Source organism: Giraffa tippelskirchi, chromosome 9 (genome assembly GCF_054371585.1).
Source record: "Giraffa tippelskirchi isolate mGirTip1 chromosome 9, T2T-mGirTip1v1.2.pri, whole genome shotgun sequence".
NCBI lineage: Eukaryota > Metazoa > Chordata > Mammalia > Artiodactyla > Giraffidae > Giraffa > Giraffa tippelskirchi.
Window position 1 is genome coordinate 34,055,801 of NC_137283.1, and position 24,858 is coordinate 34,080,658.

Sequence of the window (24,858 nt, forward strand, 5' to 3'; positions counted from 1 at the left end):
GGTGGTTCCCTAACAGTACAATGAAAAGTCAGTCGTAAGAAAATATAGGTGGGGATTTTCCCTGTGCCATACATAAAATTGAGTTCAAATCCATCTTTAATGGTAATGTTTTTTGTTCCCTTGGGAATAATGCATAACCTGTTTCTTATCCTATAATATTGGAGAAGGAAATGGCAACCCACTCCAGTATTCTTGCCTGGAAAATCACATGGACGGAGGAGTCTGGTGGGGTACACACCCCATGGGGTCACAAAGAGTCAGACATGACTGAGTGAATAACGCACACATCCTGTAATATAACTTGAAAAGAAGTTGAGCAAACAGAAGAATGCAAGTCATCTTTTCGATAAATACTTGGAGAAGCTGAAGGCCAAAACATAATCAGAAGAACCTAATGCTTATTTTAGGTACAATATACATTTTTGTTGTTCAGAGTTTGCTTTTAAAGAGTTTACACTGACATACTTTTAAGGCATTTACCCTGTAGAAAAGGTGTGAGGTCCACATGGGAGCATTTTTCCTTTTGCTGATGGAAAAAACTAACTTCATTTAATTGCTTGCCCAAAGCCACGAAGGTACTCTTACATCAAAGAATGAACTAGAACCCTGGATTTCTAACTGAGTACACCTCCCGTGTTACATCCCCTCAGCTTCTCATCCTAAATAATTCCCCTGACTTGGTTTCTGGACCAGGCCCCCTGGTTTGTGGTTTATGGGACCTTGTTTGTAAGGATTTGTTTTCATTTTTCACGTTATAACTTTGACAGCATGAAAGGATCTTAGTTAAAGAACAGGTGAAATTGTCCAGTATCTTATGCAGATTGCATTAAATTTTTGCTTTAAATATTTTGATTCCATTCCTTCGTAATAGTGGAGTTTTTGTCACCATTTTGTCACCACCAGTGGTGGAGAGGATACTTGTGTAAATGAGTTTTGAATCAGAATGAGGAGAAAGGGTGAATGAAGTAGAGCTAGCTTTCAGGACAGATGCGCTACAAACAGGTTCATTGTCACAGGCTTTTTTCACTGAATGCTCTGCGCACTCATTATCATTGCATCTCTGGAAACTGCTAATTGCATCATTTTCGGGGTGGGGTGGGGTGGTGGTGGTGGTGGATGTCCTTTTCATTGTTTTGCCTGTAGGCTAGAATGGTAACACTGCAAGGTGTGGTTTTCCTTGTGTAACAGCTTCCATTGTAACTTTCTTATTTGGAAGGTAGGTTTTAAAAGGTTAAACTGCACCTTTTACATTTAAAAGAAGGCATTGACTGCTTTTCTGTTGAGATCGGGACCATGGAAATCAGACCTAATGTAATTTGACATGTATTACAGAATTTTAGAATCTTGAGGGAGAAGGAAGCAATTGAATACAGCCAGCATATGCAGCATGCTTGCTCCTGTGGCAGTGTTGGGGGTGCGGAGATGGGGACAGTGGAGATTCCTGTGCGCACAGAGCTGAGTCAGTGGGAAAACAATGCATTGATTGCAGTTCATGTACTTCTGACAAATGATGTCCATTTTCTGTTTAAACATGCTCCTGGGGCCGCTTTGGAAAACTCTCTCACGGAAAGTTTGTCCTTACGTTGCCCTAATTCTGTCCTCAAATGTAATTAGTGGTATGCTGGTTAATGGTTATCAACCTGCTCAGGGCAGGGAGTGCTGGTTTGTATAGTTTGCCAATTTCCACTGTGTAAATACTCACACGTTGGCCAATGTTAAGTCACTAATGAAAAGACACTGAACACAGGATTGGGAAGAGTTGCGCACAGTTGGCTCCTTGGTGTTAATATGAGTGGTTTCTGCCACCACTGAGCTCCATACACAGTAAATTATCATGACTGTTAATATAGTAACTGTAAATGAGAATGGATAACGGTTTATTGGGAAGAAGAGTTTTAAAAGCTCTTTTACACATACACACCCCCCCCACACACACACCTACTACCTTATTTGAGCATCATGATAACTGGGAAATAAGTGTTATTACTCACCTCATTTTAATACAGTCTCTATTCCCAAATACTTGGATTCTCAACTTCTTTATAGTTATCTCTGTGAAACTTGAGGTTATCCAAATATTTAGAATGTAGTTGCTTGTAAGTGGCAGATTCAAACCCATGTCTTTCTGATATCAGAATCTTCTCAGAGAATCACTGTAAAATACAAAATAAAATTAAAAGCTGATTGCATTTCATCTAAGCATCTCCTTTCTGGTTGTATGCACCCACAATTCTAATAAAATAGCTCTTTCATTGATTGAGTTTACTGAGCATCTGTGTGTGTCAATCGTTGTTCTGGGCACTCCTGGTGCATCTGTGAACAAAACAGTAAATATCCTCCCCTTTATGGAGGGAGATAGACAACAGACTCATGTAAAAGCGAGGAATTTGCGTATTAGGAGGTGAAAATGCCATGAAACAAAATAGAACAGAATGAGGGGGATTATGTATATTGGAGAGACTTGGGTTGCTGTTTTAAATGTAGAGATAATATTCCTCACATGGCTTAATTTTCAGACCTTTCATGATTGCTCATTGCCTTTTCTCAAAAGGACATGCTGTGTTAAGTTGTATGCCCTGAGCCCCAGGTGTCATAGTGCAAACTGGTGCCTAATAGGTTGAGAATGCAGCCTGAGAGGCCCTTCTCTCTGCATGGACCCAAGCCCCATTCTTGGCTGCTGTTGTCTTGTGGGCAGTGCAAGCCACAAGTCCCCTGCCACAGGAATGCCTGCCAGCCATGCTAGCTTTCCCTCATCAGATCGTTTTACCACTGACTGATGGAACCTAGAGGCAGTACTTTACATTTATTTCTGTGGTTTCTCATTATGCAAAATAACTACAGGGGCAACTTGATTTATTGGCAGATAAATTTGCATTTGTGACATCTCTAGGTCTTAACGCTCCTTGAGGCAATGTTTTCCAAAGTGTGGAATCACTCATGGAAAGTGAGGGGATTGGTACTGAATGACATTGAATCTTAAAGGAAGAGAGTTGCTCCCCCTTGTAGTGTAGTTCACTGTCAGTGAGTGTGATGCAGTTGACGATACAGTCTCATTTTGGTGCCAGTGAGTCTTTAATATCTTGTATCAGTTGGAAAGAGTCAGACACAACTGAGCAACTGAACAAAAACAACAATCAGTTGCTGATGTACCTTTTCTCAGAAGAGAAAGGAGACAGGGAGAAGGGGATGTGTAGGAGCTTTAGAGTCTCCGCAGATGACTGGTTTAGCTAGAAATGAACATTCCTTTAGTTACAATATATTGTGTGTATTTATCTTTAGGGTTGTCTTTTACTCACAGTAGATGATATTGATTTTCCTCTCACATAATGAAATAAAATTTTCTTTCAAATTGAAACTATTCATGTTAAAATGTGTTTCTCTAAAGAAATTTGAAATAAATAGCAGATGGTTTTTAAGTTTGACACATTATGAAGGTAAATCTTCAAGGTCTGAAGTTTGGTTAATGTTTGTCTAAATAACGCTGCAAGATCAGAAGTGGATACAAAGCTCTTTAAGATCCCAGGTCATAAAGTAAGCAACATTTTAGAACCCCAAAACATCTCATCATAATCATGGGTGTGTATAGCAGTCAAGAGCATGAACCATAAGTCTCTTGACTTGAATTCCTCTTTTACTAGTTGTGTGATCTTGGGTAAGGTTCTTGATGCTTGGTGCATCCTCAGTGTGCTCATCTGAAAAATGGGGATAAAAGCCCTTATGTCGAAGGGTAGTAGTGAGGATTAAATGAGTTATACGTTAAAGATAGTTATGGCTATGTAAGTGTGAACTATTATAATTATTTTTAAGAGAGTGATGTTCTTCATGGCTGTGGTGGTGGGGGAATTCTTCATTTTTATCAGTCTAACAGATACGTTCTAGTTCTTAAAGGAGTGTTACTTAGGGTTCTAGGTTATGTAAACAGAAAAAAGAATGAGGCACATTGTGTTGATATTATGAACAAAAGTTCTTATTGTTTTCCTCCCAGCTCCACTTTGGGGAATTATGTTTTCACTGGCCCTGGGTTGTTTATAATTGTCCTTGTTGAGTCAAGGTGGGCTTTTTTACACTAAGTCTGGGCAAGATGCCCTTTATTGTCATTTCATGTGACCTTTCAGCCAATTTCTGATGTATAAATAACACATAAAAACACCACCTGGATCGAGGCCTTTTATTACTTTGGAATTAAATTTCAACGGAAATATCAAGGACGATGCAATAGATGAGGAACTGTAAATTTAAAGGTGGCCTAAATATGGGTCTGCTTTTTCTTCTACCATCTCGTGACTTCTGTTATAAATAAAATTTCCTTTTGGATTCCTGAATGAGCAGCTGCGTATCCCATGGTGAGCTCTGTAGGACTTGAGCTCCCCTAGTGATAGAAAGTGTTTAACAGGTAGAGAAAAGGATCTGCTGGCCAGACAAGTTTGGGAAAGACTGGGACATGTACAGCTGAATGGATTTATCTGTTCTCATGTCTGTTCAGAGGGTTTTATGCATGGAAATCCATCATGATGCTTTAAAAATGAAAATAACAATAACAGTTAACTTTTATTTAGCACTTAGTATGTGCCAAACATGGTCTGAGCACTTTACATGTATTACCTTGTAAATCTTCAGAGTGGCTCTAGGAGGTAATAAGCACGACTGTTATTCTCATTTGATATGTGAGGAAACTGAAGCCTAGAATGGAGGAAGTAGGATTTCTTAAACGTTATCTGACCAGAGACACGTTTTTTGACACACTGTATGTAATGAGAGCCGTGGGAAGCTTGGTCTAACGCTCTAAACACACTGACTCACGTGGAGATAATTTTGGATATCGATGACCTTTTTCTGACCTCACGTTTCTAGGCCTTCTGGTTTCTGTGGAGGAAATGATGGCTTCTCTTAAAATCCCCACGTTATATAGATTTGTCTCCCAGTGATTTTCTTGCTTGCTTTGATGCTATAAGTTCTGAAAGTTCAGGACTCATAAATCTTAAAGTGACAGATTTAATTTTCCAACTTTACAGTCTCCTGGATGGGGAGAATAGATCCCTTTTCTGAAGACCGAATCTTCTTCATTCGAGCATTTTAGTAGCATCTCTTGAAGGTGAGAACTTGCTGTGTGGAAATGGAAGACAGCTTTGCATAGGGCTTGTGATCTTACTGGAGTCAAACGAAAGTACATCTGATTAATAAAGGGTTGATAGGCTCCTGAAGTTAAGAGAATGAAAAAAAGCTATATTTTTCATCCTGGTTTTAAATGCACATCAACTGGTAAAAGCCAAAATGGAATTTTGACAAATGGTCTTCACTTCAATTATTTATACATTTCCTTGAATTATTTCAGTATTACACAAGTGATGAAATCATCTTGAGTAAATTACTGCCTCTGCTCCTATAGACAGTTGAGTCTAGTATGTACAAAATTCTTCCCTTATTTCCCATCACTCTTAATATAAAATCCAAATTTATTATTGCTACCTACAAGACCTGACCTCTGTCCTCTACAGCTTCAGGGCTGATGCTAGTTTGAATTGCCTCTTTGTGGTAATGAGGAAATAATGCTCTTCTGGTCAGGCTCTACATATGGATAGGGCTACACATGTTCCTTGGCCATGTGCCCTTGTACAGTGCACAGCATGTACAGCTGCACATAATTGACCACCTTATCTCATATCCCCCGTAACATCTTTTGTGTTTCCTTGGTAATCCTTATCTCACTTAAAATGACTGATTGAATGTCTCATTTTTGCTAGAGGGTAAACTCTCTGTGAACTGTGTCTGTATTTGTCATATTTACTACTGTATTGTTAAGAACAAGCAAAATGTCAGGTACCCAGTACGCTTTTTATGATGTTTATTGTTTATGATGTTTATTGAAGGCAGGCTTGACAATCGCATCCATGGCTGGGCCTGTGGATGTCTATGGAATGAATAGAGCAAGCATAGGTCTTGCATGGAAGGATTAGAAATCTTTTGACTGAGGTGTATGAACCTGGGATTTAGAATCAAACTTGCAGGCTTGTATAGAATAATCAAGTTTTATCTAGGTACTTTTCAGCCCTTAGGGAGGCTATATTTTGCACATATCTTCTGTTGTGACTCTCTTATATGTGACATAACCAGATGTTCCTGCTATCAAAAAGAAATGGTGTGTTTTCTCTTTATGTGCTGTGCTACCAGAGCTCAACTTAGGTGTATGTAGTAGTAATAGCGGGGCGGTGCACAGTCGTTAGTTAGCATGTGGCTGTTGCTCTACGCCATTACAGCGCAACTCCTTACCAGGCAACAGTTACCGTGAAACCACTAACGGGAGACCACTGATGTGAGATGGTTAGAACTGTGGTTAGAGGTCCTTGCTTAGCCATTGGTCAGTGACACAGTGGGCCCCAAGCGAGCAACTGTCAAGAGTGGCCATTAGTGGCCTGTTCAGCCAGCGGTCAGTGGAGTGTAGGCCGTTGGAGAACGAGGTAAGAGGTGGATCCCAGCCTTATCCCGTGGCTTCTCCGCTCACCTGGCCTCGGTCTGGCATGTGAACTAGGGGGCCCAGGGAACAGGCTGGGGACTTGGTCCTGCAGGGCTTCAGAGCCCACACACACCAAGGCCTCCCACTAGACAAGCCCAGGCCTTGAGGCAGCGGTGAATCTTTCCTCCCTTTCCCTCCTCCACGACCCGATGGTAGCAGCTGTCTGCTGTTCTTTATGTGACTTTGTGCATGTCATGTCATATATTAGATGCTCAGTTTCAGTAGAAGGGCACCAGTAATAGTACTTGTGTCTTAGGAAGTTTTCAGCATTAAATGTGATAATGCAGATAAATAGTGTAATACACTGGAAAAGGCAATGGCACCCCACTCCAGTACTCTTGCCTGGAAAATCCCATGGACGGAGGAGCCTGGTGGGCTGCAGTCCGTGGGGTCGCTAAGAGTCGGACACAACTGAGCAACTTCACTTTACTTTTCACTTTCATGCATTGGAGAAGGAAATGGCAACCCACTCCAGTGTTCTTGCCTGGAGAAGCCCAGGGACGGGGGAGCCTGGTGGGCTGCCGTCTATGGGGTTGCACAAAGTCGGGCACAACTGAAGTGACTTAGCAGCAGCAGTGTAATACACAACCAGTACAGGGTAAAACATTTAATACTCTCTTCTTCTTGTTCTTTTCTTTCGTATTTAACCTGAACCTAAAATTACTTTCTAATAAGAATTTTTTGTTGACTTTTTCCAAATCAATTCTGATTTTCTTCTTTGTTTCTCTAACTTTTGTTAGTAGGTTGCATACAATTATCATTCTTTTTAATTCATTTTTCTGCGATTGACGGCAAAATGATCATTCCTTGGGGATCAGGGGAATGGCGACTGGAGAGTATATTACAAGAGAGGTAATGGGGTCTCTGTTGATTGGAGATTATTCTGATCTGGTGGTAGAGTTTTTAAGAAAGTTGTTAAGTCAAGGCTAAAACACATACTTTAAAAAATTATCTTTTCAAGTCAATTTTTTTATGACTGCACATTGGCTTGAGCAGATATCATGTGATAGGGTTCTTCCAACTTGGCAAAACCATATTAAATAATTTCTGCAGTGGGTTCTGAAATGGTAATAAAAAGTCAAAGTTGTATGTTCACACTTTTAGTGCAATTATCACTTTTTACTGAGCTTATTTTGGCAGTGGAGTAGATTATAAGTATAAAATTGCAACCTAATTCTATTTTGTACCTAGTGAATGTAAATGTAATATAAATTAAAACCCATGTATAAATACCACAAGGTATAATTTAACATTAATTTTAATTTTCTTCTGAAATGTGAAATTGAATAAATGTTAAGAGTCTTTTTGATAAGTGGCAAAATGGGCTAAACTTAATTATACTGTATTGTTTAAAAAATATGTAAGTTCCAGGAGAGAATGAAGTTTATAAATATGGAGTGCCTTGAGATGATTGGATCTAAGAGAAGCTAGGTTTTTGCATGACTCATGTATTATGGCTTAAAATGAGATGGTTCAGGATTAGAAATTCATGTGGCGTTTGTATGTGACTGTCAGAATTTGATTGAAGAGCCAATATGTTTTGTTCCACACAGCTTAAAACTGGAAGGAAAGTAATTTTAAAACAACTTGTTCTTGAATATTACTGTCTTTAATGGCTATTAACAGAGACCTTAGAGAAAATGAGGGCAGAACTTGAGGAAATAATACAGCAGAAAGGAGGTAGAGACCAACACTTTGAATAAGTGAACAACTGATATTTGTAAATGAACTTCCATTTGTTTTCTGTGGACCTAAGAGATGTGAACAGGACTATGGCCGTAATTGGTGACTTGTGAAGTGCCCTAAAATGAGATGTGGCCGCCTCAAAAGGTGGTTCGTTCATTGGCGTCTGAGCTCTCCAAACCCATCCTGGGTCATCCTAAGCAGAAGTTGTGAATGGACTCAGACATTAGATGAGAAGTTTGGCCAGGTGACCACTTAGATTACTGTCATTCTTGGATTTCCAGGAATTTTAAGCTGATGACCATTGGATAGATACAATTGAAAAATTTAAAGGGGGAAACATGATTGAAGGTCTAGAATGTGTGTGTGTGTGCCTTTCTGTTTAACTTCTCTTGATTCTACTAAATCTGTTCTCTTACTCAGCTTAAGTGTCCTCCCTTTGGAGAGGCCATGCCTATCTAAAGATTTGTTCTTGTTTAGTTGGTAAGTCGTGTCCTACTCTTTGTGACCCTGTGGACTGTAGCCCTCCAGGCTCCTCTGTCCATGGAATTTCCCAGGCAAGAATACTGGAATGGGTTGCCATTTCTTTCTCTAGGAGATCTTCCCAACCCAGGGATTGAACCCACGCCTCTTGTGTCTCCCTCACTGGCAGGCAAATTCTTTACCACTGCACCCCCAGGGAGATCCTTGAAGATCTAGAGTATTTAGTTAAAAAGTAGACTTTTGATACACAAATGAGTATCTGGCTATTAAGGAGGTGGTTAAGAGTATGTATGGGCAAAATTTTTCCAACAGTATATAGTGTTCATTGTCAGCAAGGCCTCAAATGGTGGAAAATTGCCTTTTTCTCACTTGGCACAACAGGAGAGGTGTAGAGGATGGAGGGAGGAGAATGAATATGAATGAGAATATATCCAAATTCCCTCCTGGATGCCTTCTCTGGTGTAAGCATTTTGGGGATTAAGAAATAGCACATCTGTATAAAAATATTGAATTCTTATGTTGTATATCTGAAACTAGTATAATGTTATATATCAGTTTTAACTCAAAGAAAAAAGAAATGGAAAGCTGTGTTGTTCTTACATATATAGTTTCAGAATGAAAAGTCAGCATTTTATCTTCTGGGTGGGAAAAAAAAAATCTCCAAAACTAGTTATATTAATTCACTCTTCTCCAAAATAAATGGTGATGAAATTCTCTTGAGTAGGGTCATGAAAACTGATCTTCTCAAATCAATGCTTAGCTTATTTCCTGGTTCCATGTACTTTGAATCCCCAGTAGACATGCTATTGTTGTCTGCCAGAATAATATACGACTCAAGTTTTATGCCCTTTTGGCTGGTGTTCATTTTGTAGTGGTGGTTCTATTTATTTTTATTTTTTGGAAAATGATGATTATCATCTTTCCTTCAGAAAATCAGTTCTCTCTGGGTTTAAGTGTTCAGCACTTTTTATAAGCATTTTCCATATGAGACATTTGTTTATGGGGGGGAGTAATTTGAAGTGAAGAAAAATATTTGAAATATTTTAGCCATATCTTAATTTTCAAGCAGAGACATTACTCTGCCAACAAAGGTCCGTCTAGTCAAGGCTATGGTTTTTCCAGTGGTCATCTATGGATGTGAGAGTTGGACGGTGAAGAAAGCTGAGCGCCGCAGAATTGATGCTTTTAAACTGTGGTGTTGGAGAAGATTCTTGAGAGTCCCTTGGACTGCAAGAAGATCCAACCAGGCCATCCTAAAGGAGATCAGTCCTGGGTGTTCATTGGAAGGACTGATGTTGAAGCTGAAACTCCAATACTTTGGCCACCTCGTGCAAAGAGTTGACTCATTGGAAAAGACCCTAATGCTGGGAAGGATTGGGGGCAGGAGGAGAAGGGGATGACAGAGGATGAGATGGTTGGATGGCATCACCGGCTCGATGGACATGAGTTTGGGTAAACTCCGGGAGTTGGTGATGGACAGGGAGGCCTGGCGTGCTGCGGTTCTTGGGGTCGCAAAGAGTCGGACACGACTGAGCGACTGAACTGAACTGAATTTTCAATTCACACACCTAGCCCCCAAGCAGTAGGATGAAAACAATTTATTTATTGTAAAAAGATCAGTTGAAGAATGTTGTGGACCTAGATATTTCTATAGATTCTCAAAAGAATACATTGTACAGGTAAAACTTTCCCACTCTAGGTTTTTAATCAAGATAAGCTAAGTAAAGATTGCATAGGGGAAAAAAGAGGTTATTATATGAAATCATGTGTGTGAAACTTTTGAAAATTGTAAAGAACTGTAGAATATAAATTCTTTCATTCAGTAAAAAATAGAATTTTATATTAAATATCACACTGTTATTAAACTCACAGTAATTACAAAATACATTGGAAGCCCAGTTGCTGCCAACAGTCAAATAATATATGAACTATTTGAGGGGCAGAAACATTTGAAGTACTTTTTAATTATTTGTAAGTGCAGAAGATCTGTAATGAAGAAATAGGAATATTCCTATACAATAAGTTGAATCTGGAAGATAACAAAAGAATGCAGAAAATTAAGCTGATATAATTAAGTCCCTGTTTAAACTACAGTTGTCCTGAGCATTTAATAAAAATGCTTAAAGATAACAGTTTATTTGTTAGCATTCTGAGCCTACCTCAGTATATAGCTATTCTCTTTATAAAATTAACTCAGTCTCATTCTGACATTTTTCTGTGTAGCTTAAAAAGAATAGATTTTATTTTTTAGAGCAGCTTTAAGTTCATAGCAAAACTGAGAGTAAGGTAGAAAGATTTCCCCTATACCCTGTGTCTGCACATGTGCATAACCTCAAGTGTTATCAACATGCCTCACCAGAGTGATAGCATTTGTTATAATTGATGAACCTACACTGACACATTGTTATCGCCCAAAGTTCATAGTTTCCATGAGGATTCCCTCTTGATATTATATAGTCTCTGGGTATGGACAAATGTTTAAAGACTTATATTCTCAGTTATGGTATCATACAGAGTATTTTCTCTGCCCTAAAAATTATCTATGTTCTTCTATTGATCCTTCCTGCTGCTCTAACCTCTGGCAACCACTGATCTTTATACTCTTTCTGTAGCTTTGCATTTTCCAGAATGTCATATAGTTGGAGTTGTATATAGTTGGAGTTGTATAGTATAGCCTTTAAGATTGGTTTTTCATTTAGTCATATGCATATAACATTCCTCCATGCCCTTTCATGGCTTCATGGCTCATTTCTTTTTAGTGCTGAATAATCTTACATGGTCTAGATGTACCACAGTTTATTTATCCATTCTCTTACTAGGGGACATCTTGGTTACTTCCAGATTTTTACAATTGTGAATAGAGTTGCTCTAAACATCTGTGCATAAGTTTTTCTGTGGATGTAAGTTTTTTACCTCCTGTGGTTAAATACCAAGAAGCACGATTGTGTGGTAACACTGTTTAGTTTTGTAAGAAACCACCAAAATGGCTTTCAAAGTGGCTGTACCATTCTTTGTTCCCACCAGAATGAATGAGAGTTCCTGCTGCTTCTACATCCTTGTCAGCATTTGGTCTTGTTATTTCTGAATTGTGGCCATTCTAATAGATGTGGAGTGGTATCTCTTTGTTTACCCTCTGAATTCAGTTCAGTTCAGTCTCTCAGTCCTGTCCGACTCTTTGCGACCCCATGGACTGCAGCACGCCAGGCTTCCCTGTCCATTACCAACTCCTGGAGCTTGCTCAAACTCACATCCATCAAGTCGGTGATGCCAACCAACCGTCTCATCCTCTGTCGTCCCCTTCTCCTCCTGCCTTCAATCTTTCCCAGCATCAAGGTCTTTTCCAGTGAGTCAGTTCTTCGCATCAAGTGGCCAAAGTATTGGGGTTTCAGCTTCACCATCAGTCCTTCCAATGAATATTCAGAACTGATTTCCTTTAGGGTTGACTGGTTTGATCAGTTTTTACTTTATTATTATTATTTTTAAATTTTAGAAGTGATACTGTTACAGAAGGCTAGACAAAACAAACCTTCTAGTCCCTTCTGCTTAGAGTTAGTGGTCTGATGTATGCCTTTCTAGATACTTTATTTATAGGTAAAAAAGAGAAATATCCATGGGTAAATTTTTGTTAAAAACAGATTAGTGTAAACTTCTTTTTTAGTAGTACTTTGATATGTAAGAAATACCTGGCAGTCCAGATGAAAATTTTAAAAGTCAAAGGTACATTTTGGGGGCCATTAATATATTCATCAGGTGTATAATTTCAGAAGGTAAGAGGGTATACGATGAAACCCATAATCAACTTGGTTCCCCTCACTTCCCTTGGTGGATTTTCCTGGAGTTAATGACAAGGTGTGTATAGGTGTGTGTTGTGAAACACAAATGGAAACTTTATACTCATTTTGCATCTAGCTTTTTTTTTTTTTTTAACACTGACAGTACACTTTGATTTAAAATAAATTAAAGCTTGATTTACTAAGCTCTGAGCCTCTTGCTTCATGGTTACTTAATTATTTTTAGAATTAAGGAAATACAAGTGAATTGAGATGTCCATAGGGAGGAAAGCCAGGAAGCAGAAAATACCATTAGTTACCTGATAGTCATCATTTTACCAAAGCTAAGAGATGGCAGTTTTCAGGAAAGCATATGGAATATGGCTCCTGATGGAGCTACGTGCCACTTGAAGGATGCTGCTGCTGCTGATACATGTGGATAATCCACAGGGATGATTCACTACAGTGCAGCTGTAAACTTCTTTTAATTAGGTAGGAAGCACCTGGGTGTTATTACTTCATCATTTTTCCTCTTCCCAGTCCATTTTCTTCAGGGATTAATGAAATAAAAAAGCTTAACAAGTTGGAATTTAAATTTTTGTAGGGGAAAGTGTTCAGTGTCTTAAAAAGGGGAGTTATACTGATCATCTGCTGGAAGACATGGTGAAAATAGTAACATTAATCCATGTGAATTATGGGAGGGAAAATGACTGTGTATATTATAAAGTGTTTGACAGGGAGCTTTGTATTAGCATCCTATGTATATTTGGATTTGCACTTCTGATTTGTATTTAAAAATATTTAATAGAATTAATGCTAAATGTGTACAAACTACTGTTCAAATTTGAATGGCACTACTATTTTTTAATCTTCTCTGGGTTCTGAGCATTTCCATGTGGTGGCACTGGCATCTTTCCATGACTTCTGGATAGTGACTAATGTTGGTCACAAGATTAGTAGCTTCTCCCAAGGGATTGATCAACATTGTTTACCTATGAAATTTATTCTATCCTCCAATGAATCATTCTGTACATCATGTATAGTAGTAACTGACATATACTTCGTAATAAAAATTATTAACTATTGTTTAATTGATTGTGTAGGTCTGCAGTAAATAGATTGCCAGAAACTTCTCCAGCAAAAATATTTGGGCTCAGCGGAGAGTCAAAGTTTGAGAGTCTGCAACCTTGGCAAGTCACCTGCAAGTTCCCTCTTCAGCAAGGGAAGGAGACCACTTTAGCAGAGAGGAAATGGAAATTGGGGGAGGGCTATAGTAAACAGAGACCCTGGCCTTTCATTGGCTGAGTCCCTGCCAGTTTCTTCCTCCCATTGGGCTCTTCTATCATAGCAGGTATTGACCCAGCTCTATTTAATTGAAATTTCTTTTTATTAATATTCTTAACAAATGCCTGCTATCTGCTAAAAGGGTTACAGATGTTACAAATGTATTCTTGTGTAACCTGTACTGCAATACAGAGGGCTTGGTATTATCATATTTATTGTATAAATGAGCAGACTCAGGCTCAGAGAGGTGACATATATTGCCTGAGGTCACTCAAGAGGTGATTGTAAGACGTTCAGTTGTACAGTGTTGAAAATCTATTATGTTTGTACGTATACCTTGCAAAATATTCATCTACCATAAGCAAATGTGTTTGACACATCTGGGTTGACACTCTATTCTCAACTTGGCAGTTTGTGAATGTAATGTGCTCATCAGGCATTTGCAGAGGAGTTGGGTCAAATCCTCTTAAGAACAGTGGGTCTCCAGAGGTCTCCAGCCAGCAGCCTGTAGGCTGAATGTGGACTGCACCTGTTATGTTTTGTTTTGGAGAGGGGAGGAAGGGAGAAGCCAGCACTGTGTTTTAATTGAATTGAGCGTGAAAGCCTTGAGGCTTATGTGTGCTCTCAAGTTCCTCCTCAGTCCTCATAACTCTATTTCCTTAGGCCCTGCCTGCTTCACTCATTAAGGTTATCTACATGGGCCCTGAAAGCATCCACATTTGCAATTGCAGAAACCATTAAATCAGGAAGTATGCTGATTAGGATGTGTTTATTTGTGCGTTCAGATTTATTTACATTACTCTCTATAAAACAATGGGTCGACTTCATTACCAATTTACCGTTAACATGTTTCACAGAAGGCCTTTAGTAGGCGGAATTTCCCGCCTCACTTCTATCTGCTGACCTGTGGTAGAGTCATATGGTGCATCCCCTGAAGATGTTTGATTGATTAGAATAATATACCCTGAGGTGATTTTTTTCATAAGTCTAACTCTCTTGACCAAAAAAAAGGTGAAAGCAAGTTTGTTGATCATCATTAGGAGAGAAAGAAGAGTCTCTGATTTTTATTTTTCCTTTTCTTCCCTTTCTTCCTGCATTCCTTCCTTCCTTCCTAATGGACTCTCCAGTTTTAGATGAATTGCATTTTGGCCTCATATGAGTGTCTTCTAAGTTGTTAATAATGTTCAGGGAACTGTAGTACTCCTTGAATAGTATGAAGGGAACTTAGGATACTGAGTCAGTGGTAGAACTCCCCTCCCATGCTGCTATTTATATGCATTTCTATGTTTTGAAAAGAGGTCAGTTTCATATATTTCCATCTTTAAGTATTTTCTACCATATTTTCAATGTGTCTCACATGAAATACTTCCCTGTAGGATGCTCAGTACAAATGTTTGGGAAATGTTTTTCATTCCAACATTTACTCAGGAACTTGAAGTGTGTACTATATTAGAGGATGTGGGCAGTACCATATTTAAGGAATATACTTAGTTTACCAGAGAACTCCTCTGGAACCCATCCTTTCTGTACATCACCTCCTTGTCTTCCAAAACTGTACATACCTATCAGCTTTCTACAGAACATACATTGAGATTGCCTCTTAGTAGAAGTTACGTAAAAGCATGAACCATAGTTTTTGTCTTTGATTTTGTTTGGGCAGAGGGAGGGGGAGGGTGGGAGCATGATCCCAATTCCATTTCAATGGATTTATTTTGTGAAATGCAAGTTTGTCAAGTCTGAATAATTTTTAATGAAGCATTGAACTTCATAGCTTGGTTGTATTTAAAATGATTAGGCTAAATAAAGCCTATGTCATTCTTCATGATGTCTGTGGGTGGATTGCTTGATGATATGGGGACTGGATTTCTTTCTGATTTGGTGACTTGCAACTAATCTTATCCTGCAGTTTGTAACACATTGGACAAACTTGTCCAAATGTCGACTCAGTTGGACCTGCTTTGCTTCTCCTGGGCATGTTTGTTAATATCTTGTCTTGGTCATAAATCTTTCCTGAATAAAATACTTTCCTTTGCTGCTGCTGCTGCTGCTAAGTCGCTTCAGTCGTGTCCAACTCTGTGCGACCCCATAGACGGGCAGCCCATCAGGTTCGCCGTCCCTGGGATTCTCCAGGCAAGAACACTGGAGTGGGTTGCCATTTCCTTCTCCAGTGCATGAAAGGGAAAAGTGAAAGTGAAGTCGCTCTGTCGTGTGTGACTCTTAGCGACCCCATGGACTGTAGCCTACCAGGCTCCTCCGTCCATGGGATTTTCCAGGCAAGAGTACTGGAGTGGGGTGCCATATTCTTATAATAATCCTGTGAGATTAGTCTAGGAAACATATTTCCCCATTTTATTAAGGAAGCTAGTTCTAGAAGATCAAGTCACTTGCTCAGGGTCTCATGGTGAGTTGATTCAGTGACTTAGTCTTTCTAGCTGCATGTCTGCATTCCCAAAACTAACTCTGCTTTGTGTATGACTTGAAAAAAATACCTCTTTGTGTTAACTTGATTTTTTTTAAAAGCCCAAAATCAGAATTCCTTACATTTTGGCACTTGTTTATTAGACAAAACAGGGAGTCCAAATAAAACCAGATGTGAGCTGTTTTTAACTGTGCCCAAATCCTAGTGATCCATATGTAAATTACCACTTGTAGCTAATTTTTAATTCACTGATGGATTCTTCCTAGCTTCTCTGTCAGCTGTTCTGTCACCCTGCCCCTGCCTTGGCTTTGTCAGAGCTGCTTATAAAGCAACTCTAAAGTCTGTGGGCATTACTTTGCCAACAAAGGTCCGTCTAGTCAAAGCTATGGTTTTTCCAGTAGTCATGTATGGATGTGAGAGTTGGACTATAAAGAAAGCTGAAGAATTGATGCTTTTGAACTGTGGTGTTGGAGAAAACTCCTGAGAGTCCCTTGGACTGCAAGGAGATCCTACCAGTCCATCCTAAAGGAAATTAGTCCTGGGTGTTCATTGGAAGGACTGATGCTGAAGCTGAAACTCCAATACTTTGGCCACCTGATGCGAAGAGCTGACTCATTTGAAAAGATCCTGATGCTGGGAAAGATTGAAGGTGGGAGGAGAAGGGGATGACAGGGGATGAGATGGTTGGATGGCATCACTGACTCAATGGACATGAGTTTGAGTAAGCTCCAGGAGTTGGTAATGGTCAGGGAAGCCTGATGTGCTGCAGTACATGAGGTTGCAAAGAGTCGGGCACGACTGAGCAACTGAACAGAACTAAACTGAAAGTCTGTGGACATGATGTGTGTGATTTAGGATGCTGACATTTTTCTTAAGAGGACAGCATTTCATTTTTTCTGTTTAGATGAAGTAATGGATTGTTTCATTTAACTCTGAATAGTTTTCAAGACAGGGCTTGTGGACATTCAGATTGGCAGAGTTTTTAAATGAGACCCAAGAGAAGATATGGGTTGGTCATCTGTAACCAGTTAACAAAATAAAAATTGCCAAGGTGCAATTAGTTTCATACCCATTTCCTCTACCCCAGTCAAATGTTATAATTGGTGGTTGGGAATTTAGGCTTTTGAGGGAATACTTGGATTTAAGTCCTGGTTTGTTTTTTCAAGAGAAGGGTATATATATTCTTGGGCAAGGTAATCTCTTTTCAGCCTTAGTATACTTGTCTGTTAAAGGGGATAGCACCACCTATCCTGTGTAGATTAAGTGAAATAAGGGTTAGGGTTAGGGTTAGGGTTAGTGAAATAAGTGGGAGTAACCACCTAGGGATGGTAGATAAAAGAACTTTATCACCTTCTTGGTAGCAAATTCAGTGCTGGAAAATCACAAGTTAGTGGGATATAAAATTATGGTTTTGTATTTGTTTGAAAAGCGGAGTAAATAAAAAAGTAAAAGTACATGATAGGAGTCATAAAAACTTTGAGGAGGGAGGTTCATGGTGTTGGGGTGTAGCATTGAGGGACTTGAAAATTATCTGTGACTGGGTTTTGGTACCAAGCTGTCAGAATGATCTTGTCAAGCATGTGGGCTTTGTGTGTTTTGGTTGCAAGCAGCAGATTATCTGCCCTGAATACGCTTCAAGCAGAAAATACATTTATTAAGAAGCAGCAATAGAGACATGGAGTAAAGTAGCCTGTGGAGTCTGAGGATCACCTGAAAAATGGAATCAGAGTGGTTAGGAACTGGACACCTCCAGGGTTGCTGGGTGAAGGAACTGATGCACCATCTCTGTCAAATGCCCCCTGTAGAATGATTGCCCCCCTGGTCTTTTTCAGCCTTTTTCTGCCGGAACAAATGGTCTAGCTTGGGTAAGTGCCCACACAGAGCACCTTGACTCTCACTCAACCAGAACCAGTGAAGAAAGTATTTTGTCTCTTGAAAGAATTGCATTACTCCTACCAAGATGCAGGGGAAATGCATGTAGGGTAGCAAAAGTTTACCATGTACGGAAGAGACCTGAAGGTAGAAATCAATCAGTGATGTTGCATAGGTGATGAACAGAGATTTGGTGAGACCAGGGCCTTTGCATCAGGAGCATATTGGGAAGGGAAGTTGGAGCCAGTGTAAGATTTTGGTGAAGGTTGAAGGTCGTGTTTTGTTTTTACAGCACAATATTATAAATAAATAGTTCTTTGCAAACCATCAGTGACTCTTTCCTTAGATTAATTTCTAATTTTTCCTGGCTACCTCATACCTCCATCATTATAGTTTTCGGCATGTGCTGACCCAACAACCACTTTAACATATAAATAAGAAAGACACTGACTAATGGTGACATGCTTTTTTGGTTGTTTTCGACTGACTTATTTTCTAGGATATTTGATTTTCCTCTGGAATGTGTCTTTGACAGATTTTTATATTGTCAGCACAGGATTTATCATCATTTTCTATCTATCTGCTTTGAACTAACTGGTATAGTTAGCTGTCTGTATCCATGGGTTTTGCATCCGTGGATTGAGCCAACCAGAGATTAAAAATATTTGAAAAAAATTTCCATAAACTTCCCAAAAGCAAAACTTTAATTTGCAGCTCATTGGCAACTATTTACATAGCGTTTGCAATATATCCTACAACTATTTATGTAATATTTACTTTGTATTAGGTGTTATACATCATGTAGCTAACTGCTGCTAAGTCGCTTCAGTTGTGTCTGACTTTGTGCGACCCCATAGATGGCAGCCCACCAGGCTCTGCCGTCCCTGGGATTCTCCAGGCAAGAACACTGGAGTGGGTTGCCATTTCCTTCTCCAATGCATGAAAGGGAAAAGTGAAAGTGAAGTCGATCAGTCGTCCGACTCTCAGTGACCCCGTGGACTGTAGCCTATGAGGCTCCTCCGTCCATGGGATTTTCCAGGCAAGAGTACTGGAGTGGGGTGCCATTGCCTTCTCCGATACATCATGTAGAGATGATTTGAAATATGTGGGAAGGATATGCACAGGTTATAAGCAAATAGTGTACAATTGTATATAAGGGACCTGAACACCTGTGGAATTTGATCTCCACAGGGAATCCTGGAACCAGTTTCCCCAGCAGACATTAGAGGGATCACTGTATATTCTTTTCATGGGGATAAAAAATCTCATACATTTGACATCCCCAGCTCATGACATATCTAGCTCATAACAAAGGTGCTTCTTAAGTCTTTAAATTAATAGCCCAAGCTACTTAAACTATTTATTATTTTGTATTCAGTTATTCAGTATAATGTTTTTCAAACAGACATATGGTTATGAACTAACATTGTATTGATATTATTTGTGTTTGCTTACATTTGGAATCCCTAAACCTCTGAAATAAAGCTGGCAGCGGCTACTTTGGGAAGACGTGGGCTGTAGAACATAATTTTGACACTAGCACTTCATTGATGGTGTCAGTGTAGGAAGAGGGATTTTATACTTGTGATTATAACTTGAGAATCGCCTTCTGGAGATGGGAGGCACTGTGAGCAGAACGCACCCTCTGATAAGAATTCACATACTCTCCTTGGAAGTAGTTTCACTTTTGAGTCCCAGTTGTGTACAGGGTTGGCATTGCAAATGGAGTTAATTCCTCATAGCTGGGAGGAAATATTTTAAAACCATAAATGTACCATTTTTATTACTAAATTGATCTTCATCAGCATAACATGCTAGGGTATGAAAAGTCTTCTGAGTAGCAGCCCCCTGTGTTACAGATGGAAATGAGGGGACTGTGAACAGCCCTTATAGCTAATGACCAAGAGAATCCTCTAATGAGGTACACTGGAAAGTTGCCCTGCGTTGGACGAATGTTGGAAAGACTGATGAACGTTTTTGGGAGGGGCAGGTGGCCAGAGAATCCTGATCTACTTTATTTTGGACAGGTTAGTTAGTCAGTTTTTTCTTAGCTGATTGTTGTATCCTAACCTATTTCTTGGCAATCCACTGGAGTATTCTTGCCTGAAGTATCCCATGGACAGAGGAACCTGGTGGGCTACGGTCCATAGGGTCACAAAGAGTTGGGCACGATGTAATCCTAGTAGGCCTCTTGGAGGAGGTGATGTTTGAGTCGGAATATTGAGCCAAGCCAGGCACATGGATCTTGGGGAAAGAGAGTTCCCTGCAGAGAGAATGGCAAGTGTCAGGGTCCTCAGGCAGGAACAAGTCTGAATAAACCATTGGATGTTTGAGGAAGGAAGTGAGATGGAGAAGGAGTAGTTAGAAACAGGTTCCAATGACATGACAGTGAAGTTTCCCAGGAGGATTAATGGTGTTAGTGGTGACTGAATGAGGATTCTGGGTCAGGCAACATGAAAAGCCAGGTCTACTGAAGGCTTCTACTTGAAAAATGTCAAGCCTTTGGTTGGCCGGTTCCGGAGAGCAGAGTCTTCCAGGTTTTAAAACAATTTGTGCTTTTGCTTTTAACTTGGTTCTTTGCTTTCATAATTCCTTATGTTTCAGTAGTGGAAGCTTGACTGACTGAGCTGTTATAAGATCCAGGACTGAGGTGGGAGTGAAAGCATTTTGCAGGTGGTGACCTTTAAAGTATGTGGAACCAGAGACCTGAGTCTGAGTCTTAATTCTGTCACTGACAATCTATAGGACGTTGGGCAAATAAATTTATCTCACTAGGCCTCAGTCTGTGAAAAGATAGTGATATTCACTCACTAGAGTTTTCTGAAGGATCAATGGAGATAACATATATAGAATGTTTATTATTAATAATACATATGACATCATATTTGAAACCAAAGAGAGGTAAGCAGTAAGATTCTTAGGATTTAAAAACTCTAATTAAAGGCTTTTTAGGCAGTAGCATGACTAAAACTAATGTTACTGTTGTAACTGAGCTATTTCTTTTTGAGAATCCTTAACCTGAACCAAGATGAGCTTATTCCAGTGGTTGTTTTAAGTAAATAGGAAGCAAGATTTTTCTCACTGAATGTATGGATCCATGCTAGATCCAATGGGCTTCCCAGGTGGCTCAGTGCTAAAGAATATGCCTACTAATACAGGAGACATGAGTTTGATCCCTGGGTCAGAAAGATCCCCTTGGATGAGGAAACCACAACCCACTCCAGTATTCTTGCCTGAGAAGTCTCATGGACAAAGGAGCCTGGCGGGCCACAGTCCGTAAGATAGCAAAGAGTTGGACATGACTGAGCATGCACACTAGATCCAATAGGGAGATCTCATTTTTCTCACCCAACTCAGATGCAGAAGTACATTCTTAAGTTCTTCTTTTTAAAACTTCGTTTGAAGACCATGGACTTTGTTTTAGATTTAGACTTTTCATTGTCTTTCCCTTGAGAGTTCAATGAAGGCATTGACTTTCATGGATACTGAAGAGGGCAAGGAAGGTCTGGGAGCCTGGGGGCTGGTCCCCTCCAGGAAAAGATGTGCACTCATCGTACACCTCTTTTCCCCCTATGGCACAGCTCTTGTGCTACTATTAGCTGCTTGTCTTGGCTGTTCTTCATACTGGGCTGAAATCCTTCCTTGCTTCTATGTGCCGGTGTAATCCTAACCCTCTATAAGCCCCACCCCTAGTGCTTCTTTCTCCACAGAACATTCACTTGCTCTTTTGAGCCACCTTAACCTCTCCAATCCTTCTATTATAATTTTAGACCATGAGTCTCCCTTTCCTCTCTTAGTCCTGATTCAAGTCCTCCATTCTCTTTATGGTTAACTGCTATCATTTTGAACATGTGCTTTCATGATAGCAGCATATTTTCAGGCGGAAGAATGACACACCTCTCCATTATTAGGTAATGCAAAACACATGTTCCAATACAGAGATGTTAAAATAAAAAGTGAACAAATGTAAAGTTATTTTTAAAAAAAGGGAATACTTTAATTGTATATAAACCACCCCAGAAATTCCATTCTTTTAGCATTCTAAAAACTCTTGAGAATGCTTCCTTGTACCCAGAAGCAGCACAAAAAAAAAATCTGTCAGAGGACAAGTCTGTCCTGATCTTTATGGCACTGCCCTCTGTTTTAGATATGCTATTTTCCCCTGCTGTGTAGTATAAGTTGAATGGTGTACAGTCTTCAACTAAGTTGTTAGACTATATTTTGTCTCCTTTCTGTACTCTTTGGGTAAGTGCCGCTCTGAAAATGGGTTTTATAGACTCGTGTTGGGGTGTTGGTGTTTTAATTCCTGGGGCAGAATTATTAATACAATACAACTTTTAAAGATGGAATAAGGGCCTTGAGATTGGAAGACTTTATTGCCTTGTCTAATCCTGAGAATCTGCTTTCAGTCAAGCAGAGAAAACAGAAAATGAATCGGGGTTGGTCAATGTAGGTAACTCTGGCCTTCACCAGCTCTCTTCACCTCATAGATTTTAGATCTATCAGCCATGAATATGATGGTGTTTCTGCATTGTCTAGAATTAGTTTGAAAGGTGAGAGCTCAATCAAAAAGTTATTGCACAATCTAGATGACTTCCCCAAAGATGACGTATTCTGTGTTCCAACCTAATTTGCTAGGTTTGTGTGTTTTCAAGGAATTTAAAATTTTCTGTGCCTAATTCCCAGCGCATTGAAAACTGGGCCATTTGTAAAAGGTACTTAGGAATTTTGATTAAAGCAAACCAATTGGCAAGGAAGAAAAACAAAAACCTTTCAGGAAGTATCTTCTTTTCTTTCTCTTCAGGAAACTGGTCTTGAAGGTATGGGTGTGTGGGTGTGTGTGGGTGTGTACATACTCCTCTGTTTATTACCCTTAATAATGACATTTCGTAAGTGCTTTTTGTGTGTTCAGAATTTAATTCTTACTGCACTCCAGTGTTCTTGCCTGGAGAATCCCAGGGACGGTGGAGCCTGGTGGGCTGCCGTCTATGGGGTCGCACAGAGTCGGACACGACTGAAGTGACTTAGCAGCAGCAGCAGCAGCACCCTATGGAGTTTAGGCACTGCTGTTATCGATGTTTTGTAGATGAGGAAACTTTACCCTAGAGAGGAGGGAATTGTTCAAGGTAACACCCAACTAGGAACTGGCGGAGTCAGGGTGTAAACCAGGGTGGCATAGCTGGAGCTCTTATCTTCTGCTCTCCCATTGCATGAAGACTTCAAACTAAGAACTTCTGGCTGAATCTGGACAAATTCCATGGCTCCTTTTTAAAGGACTGACCCTGGGCCTAATTTCAGCCCTTTGACTGACACTCAGGATCTCTTTTGTTCTCTTCCTTTGATCTTTAATTTTTGATTGTGTTAAAGCTCCTTAGGGCAATTTTAGTTTCCTGAGATTAATAGTACTGTTGGAAGGTCAGTGCTAGTGTCCTGGTCTTTCTCTTAAGCTTCAGATGAAGGTGGTATCCTTGCCCTAGCATTTTCCTGGTGAGGGAGCATGCTCAGTTTTCTGCACGCAGGTGTGAGCAGTCATTCCAGCAGCCCCGCCCCTTTCTCGGAGTTGCTGGGAGAGCCCTGGCAGCCTGTCCCAAATTGGAATAAGGGGGAGGGAGCCGCAGGCTGGTACAGGTAAGAGAGCCCGAGCTTGGTCTGTTGTTTTACAGCTAAAACTCAGCCCTTCTGCTTGTGACTCCAGCAGGGCTGTGGGTGCTTCCTGCAGGAACGAATGACTCCATGTGGCGGTTTATTTTTACACTTTCAAGGGGCTGGGGCTATCCTTGCCTCTGAAGTCAGTTTTGGTGGGTGGCTGTCTTCCTGCATTGCTGGAATTTCAGTGTGAAGGAGCCATCTTGGCTCTTTTTATTTTCATTCCACTCTTGGAAGCTGGGCTTCATGTTGAGGGCTGCCAGTCTGTGACTTCCCTCCTGGAGGGAGAGGCAGTGTTCCTGGGACCAGTTCTTTGGGAAGACAGAGCTCAGAAATGTGGGAAGTCCTTTCTCCTTCCACTTTGCTTGTGTGCCTCCCTTTTATTTGTGTAATGCTAACATCCCAACCTGTACAATTGTTCAGGAAGCAGAAGCAAATCCAGCTGTCTATTCCTTATTCTTACTGTATTAGAAGATAACATTAATTTATAGCAGAGAATGCTCACAGAGCTTTTATTGTTAATTTTCTTATGTTTAGTATCATGGGGAAAAATTAAGTTATGTTCTTTTGCAGAAAACAGTCCTGGCAGGTTTTTTTTTGGTATGGTGAAAGGGGTATATTTTAATAATAATGATTTTTTTTCAACCTGGCAGGTATCTTCTGAAGCAGAATGAGCATGTTCTAGTTAAAGTGAAGATTATTGGAACTCTGTGGGATAGTAGGCATTTGGGGGAATTTTTAGCCATTCTTGGCTATGTCAGCGCAAATGTGTGGAAATGAGAACAGTAGAATTAGTCTCTACAAAATTTGCCGTTTTCCCAGAATCTGGGGATTGGACCACAATCTTCATATAGCTTAAACAGAAGTTATTTTTGTTTGTAGATAAGTGATTTTCACCATTCTGAAGCTTAGGAAAAATATTTTTCAATAGAAACCCCCCCCTTGTCACTGTAGTTCTTTCTTTTCCACAGCGGTAGCAAGTGGTGAATGAGAGAATGTTTCTAACTGAAATCACAAAACTTCATCTCAGCCAGCTTTCGATTGCATCCCCTGTGTAGGATTTGCCAGAGCTTCAGACAAGACTGTACAAGAAAGGAAAAGAATGTGGTATTCACAGATACTAAAACATTGTAAAAACAGCGCTGATATCTGTAGCCAGTGGGATCACTGTCTGTCCCCAGCCCTTACTC

The 24,858-nt window shown here is 39.9% G+C and overlaps 1 protein-coding gene and 1 long non-coding RNA gene across 21 annotated transcripts in view; both read left to right on the plus strand.

Moving 5' to 3' along the window:
* MAGI1 (membrane associated guanylate kinase, WW and PDZ domain containing 1) overlaps positions 1–24,858 on the plus strand; it is a 635,735-nt gene that overhangs the window by 104,914 nt on the left and 505,963 nt on the right. The gene's annotated exons all lie outside the window — the stretch shown is intronic.
* LOC145520949 (uncharacterized) lies at positions 4,876–17,578 on the plus strand. Its single transcript, XR_014064942.1, has 2 exons — positions 4,876–5,690; positions 16,886–17,578. It is a non-coding gene; the product is annotated as an uncharacterized LOC145520949 (long non-coding RNA).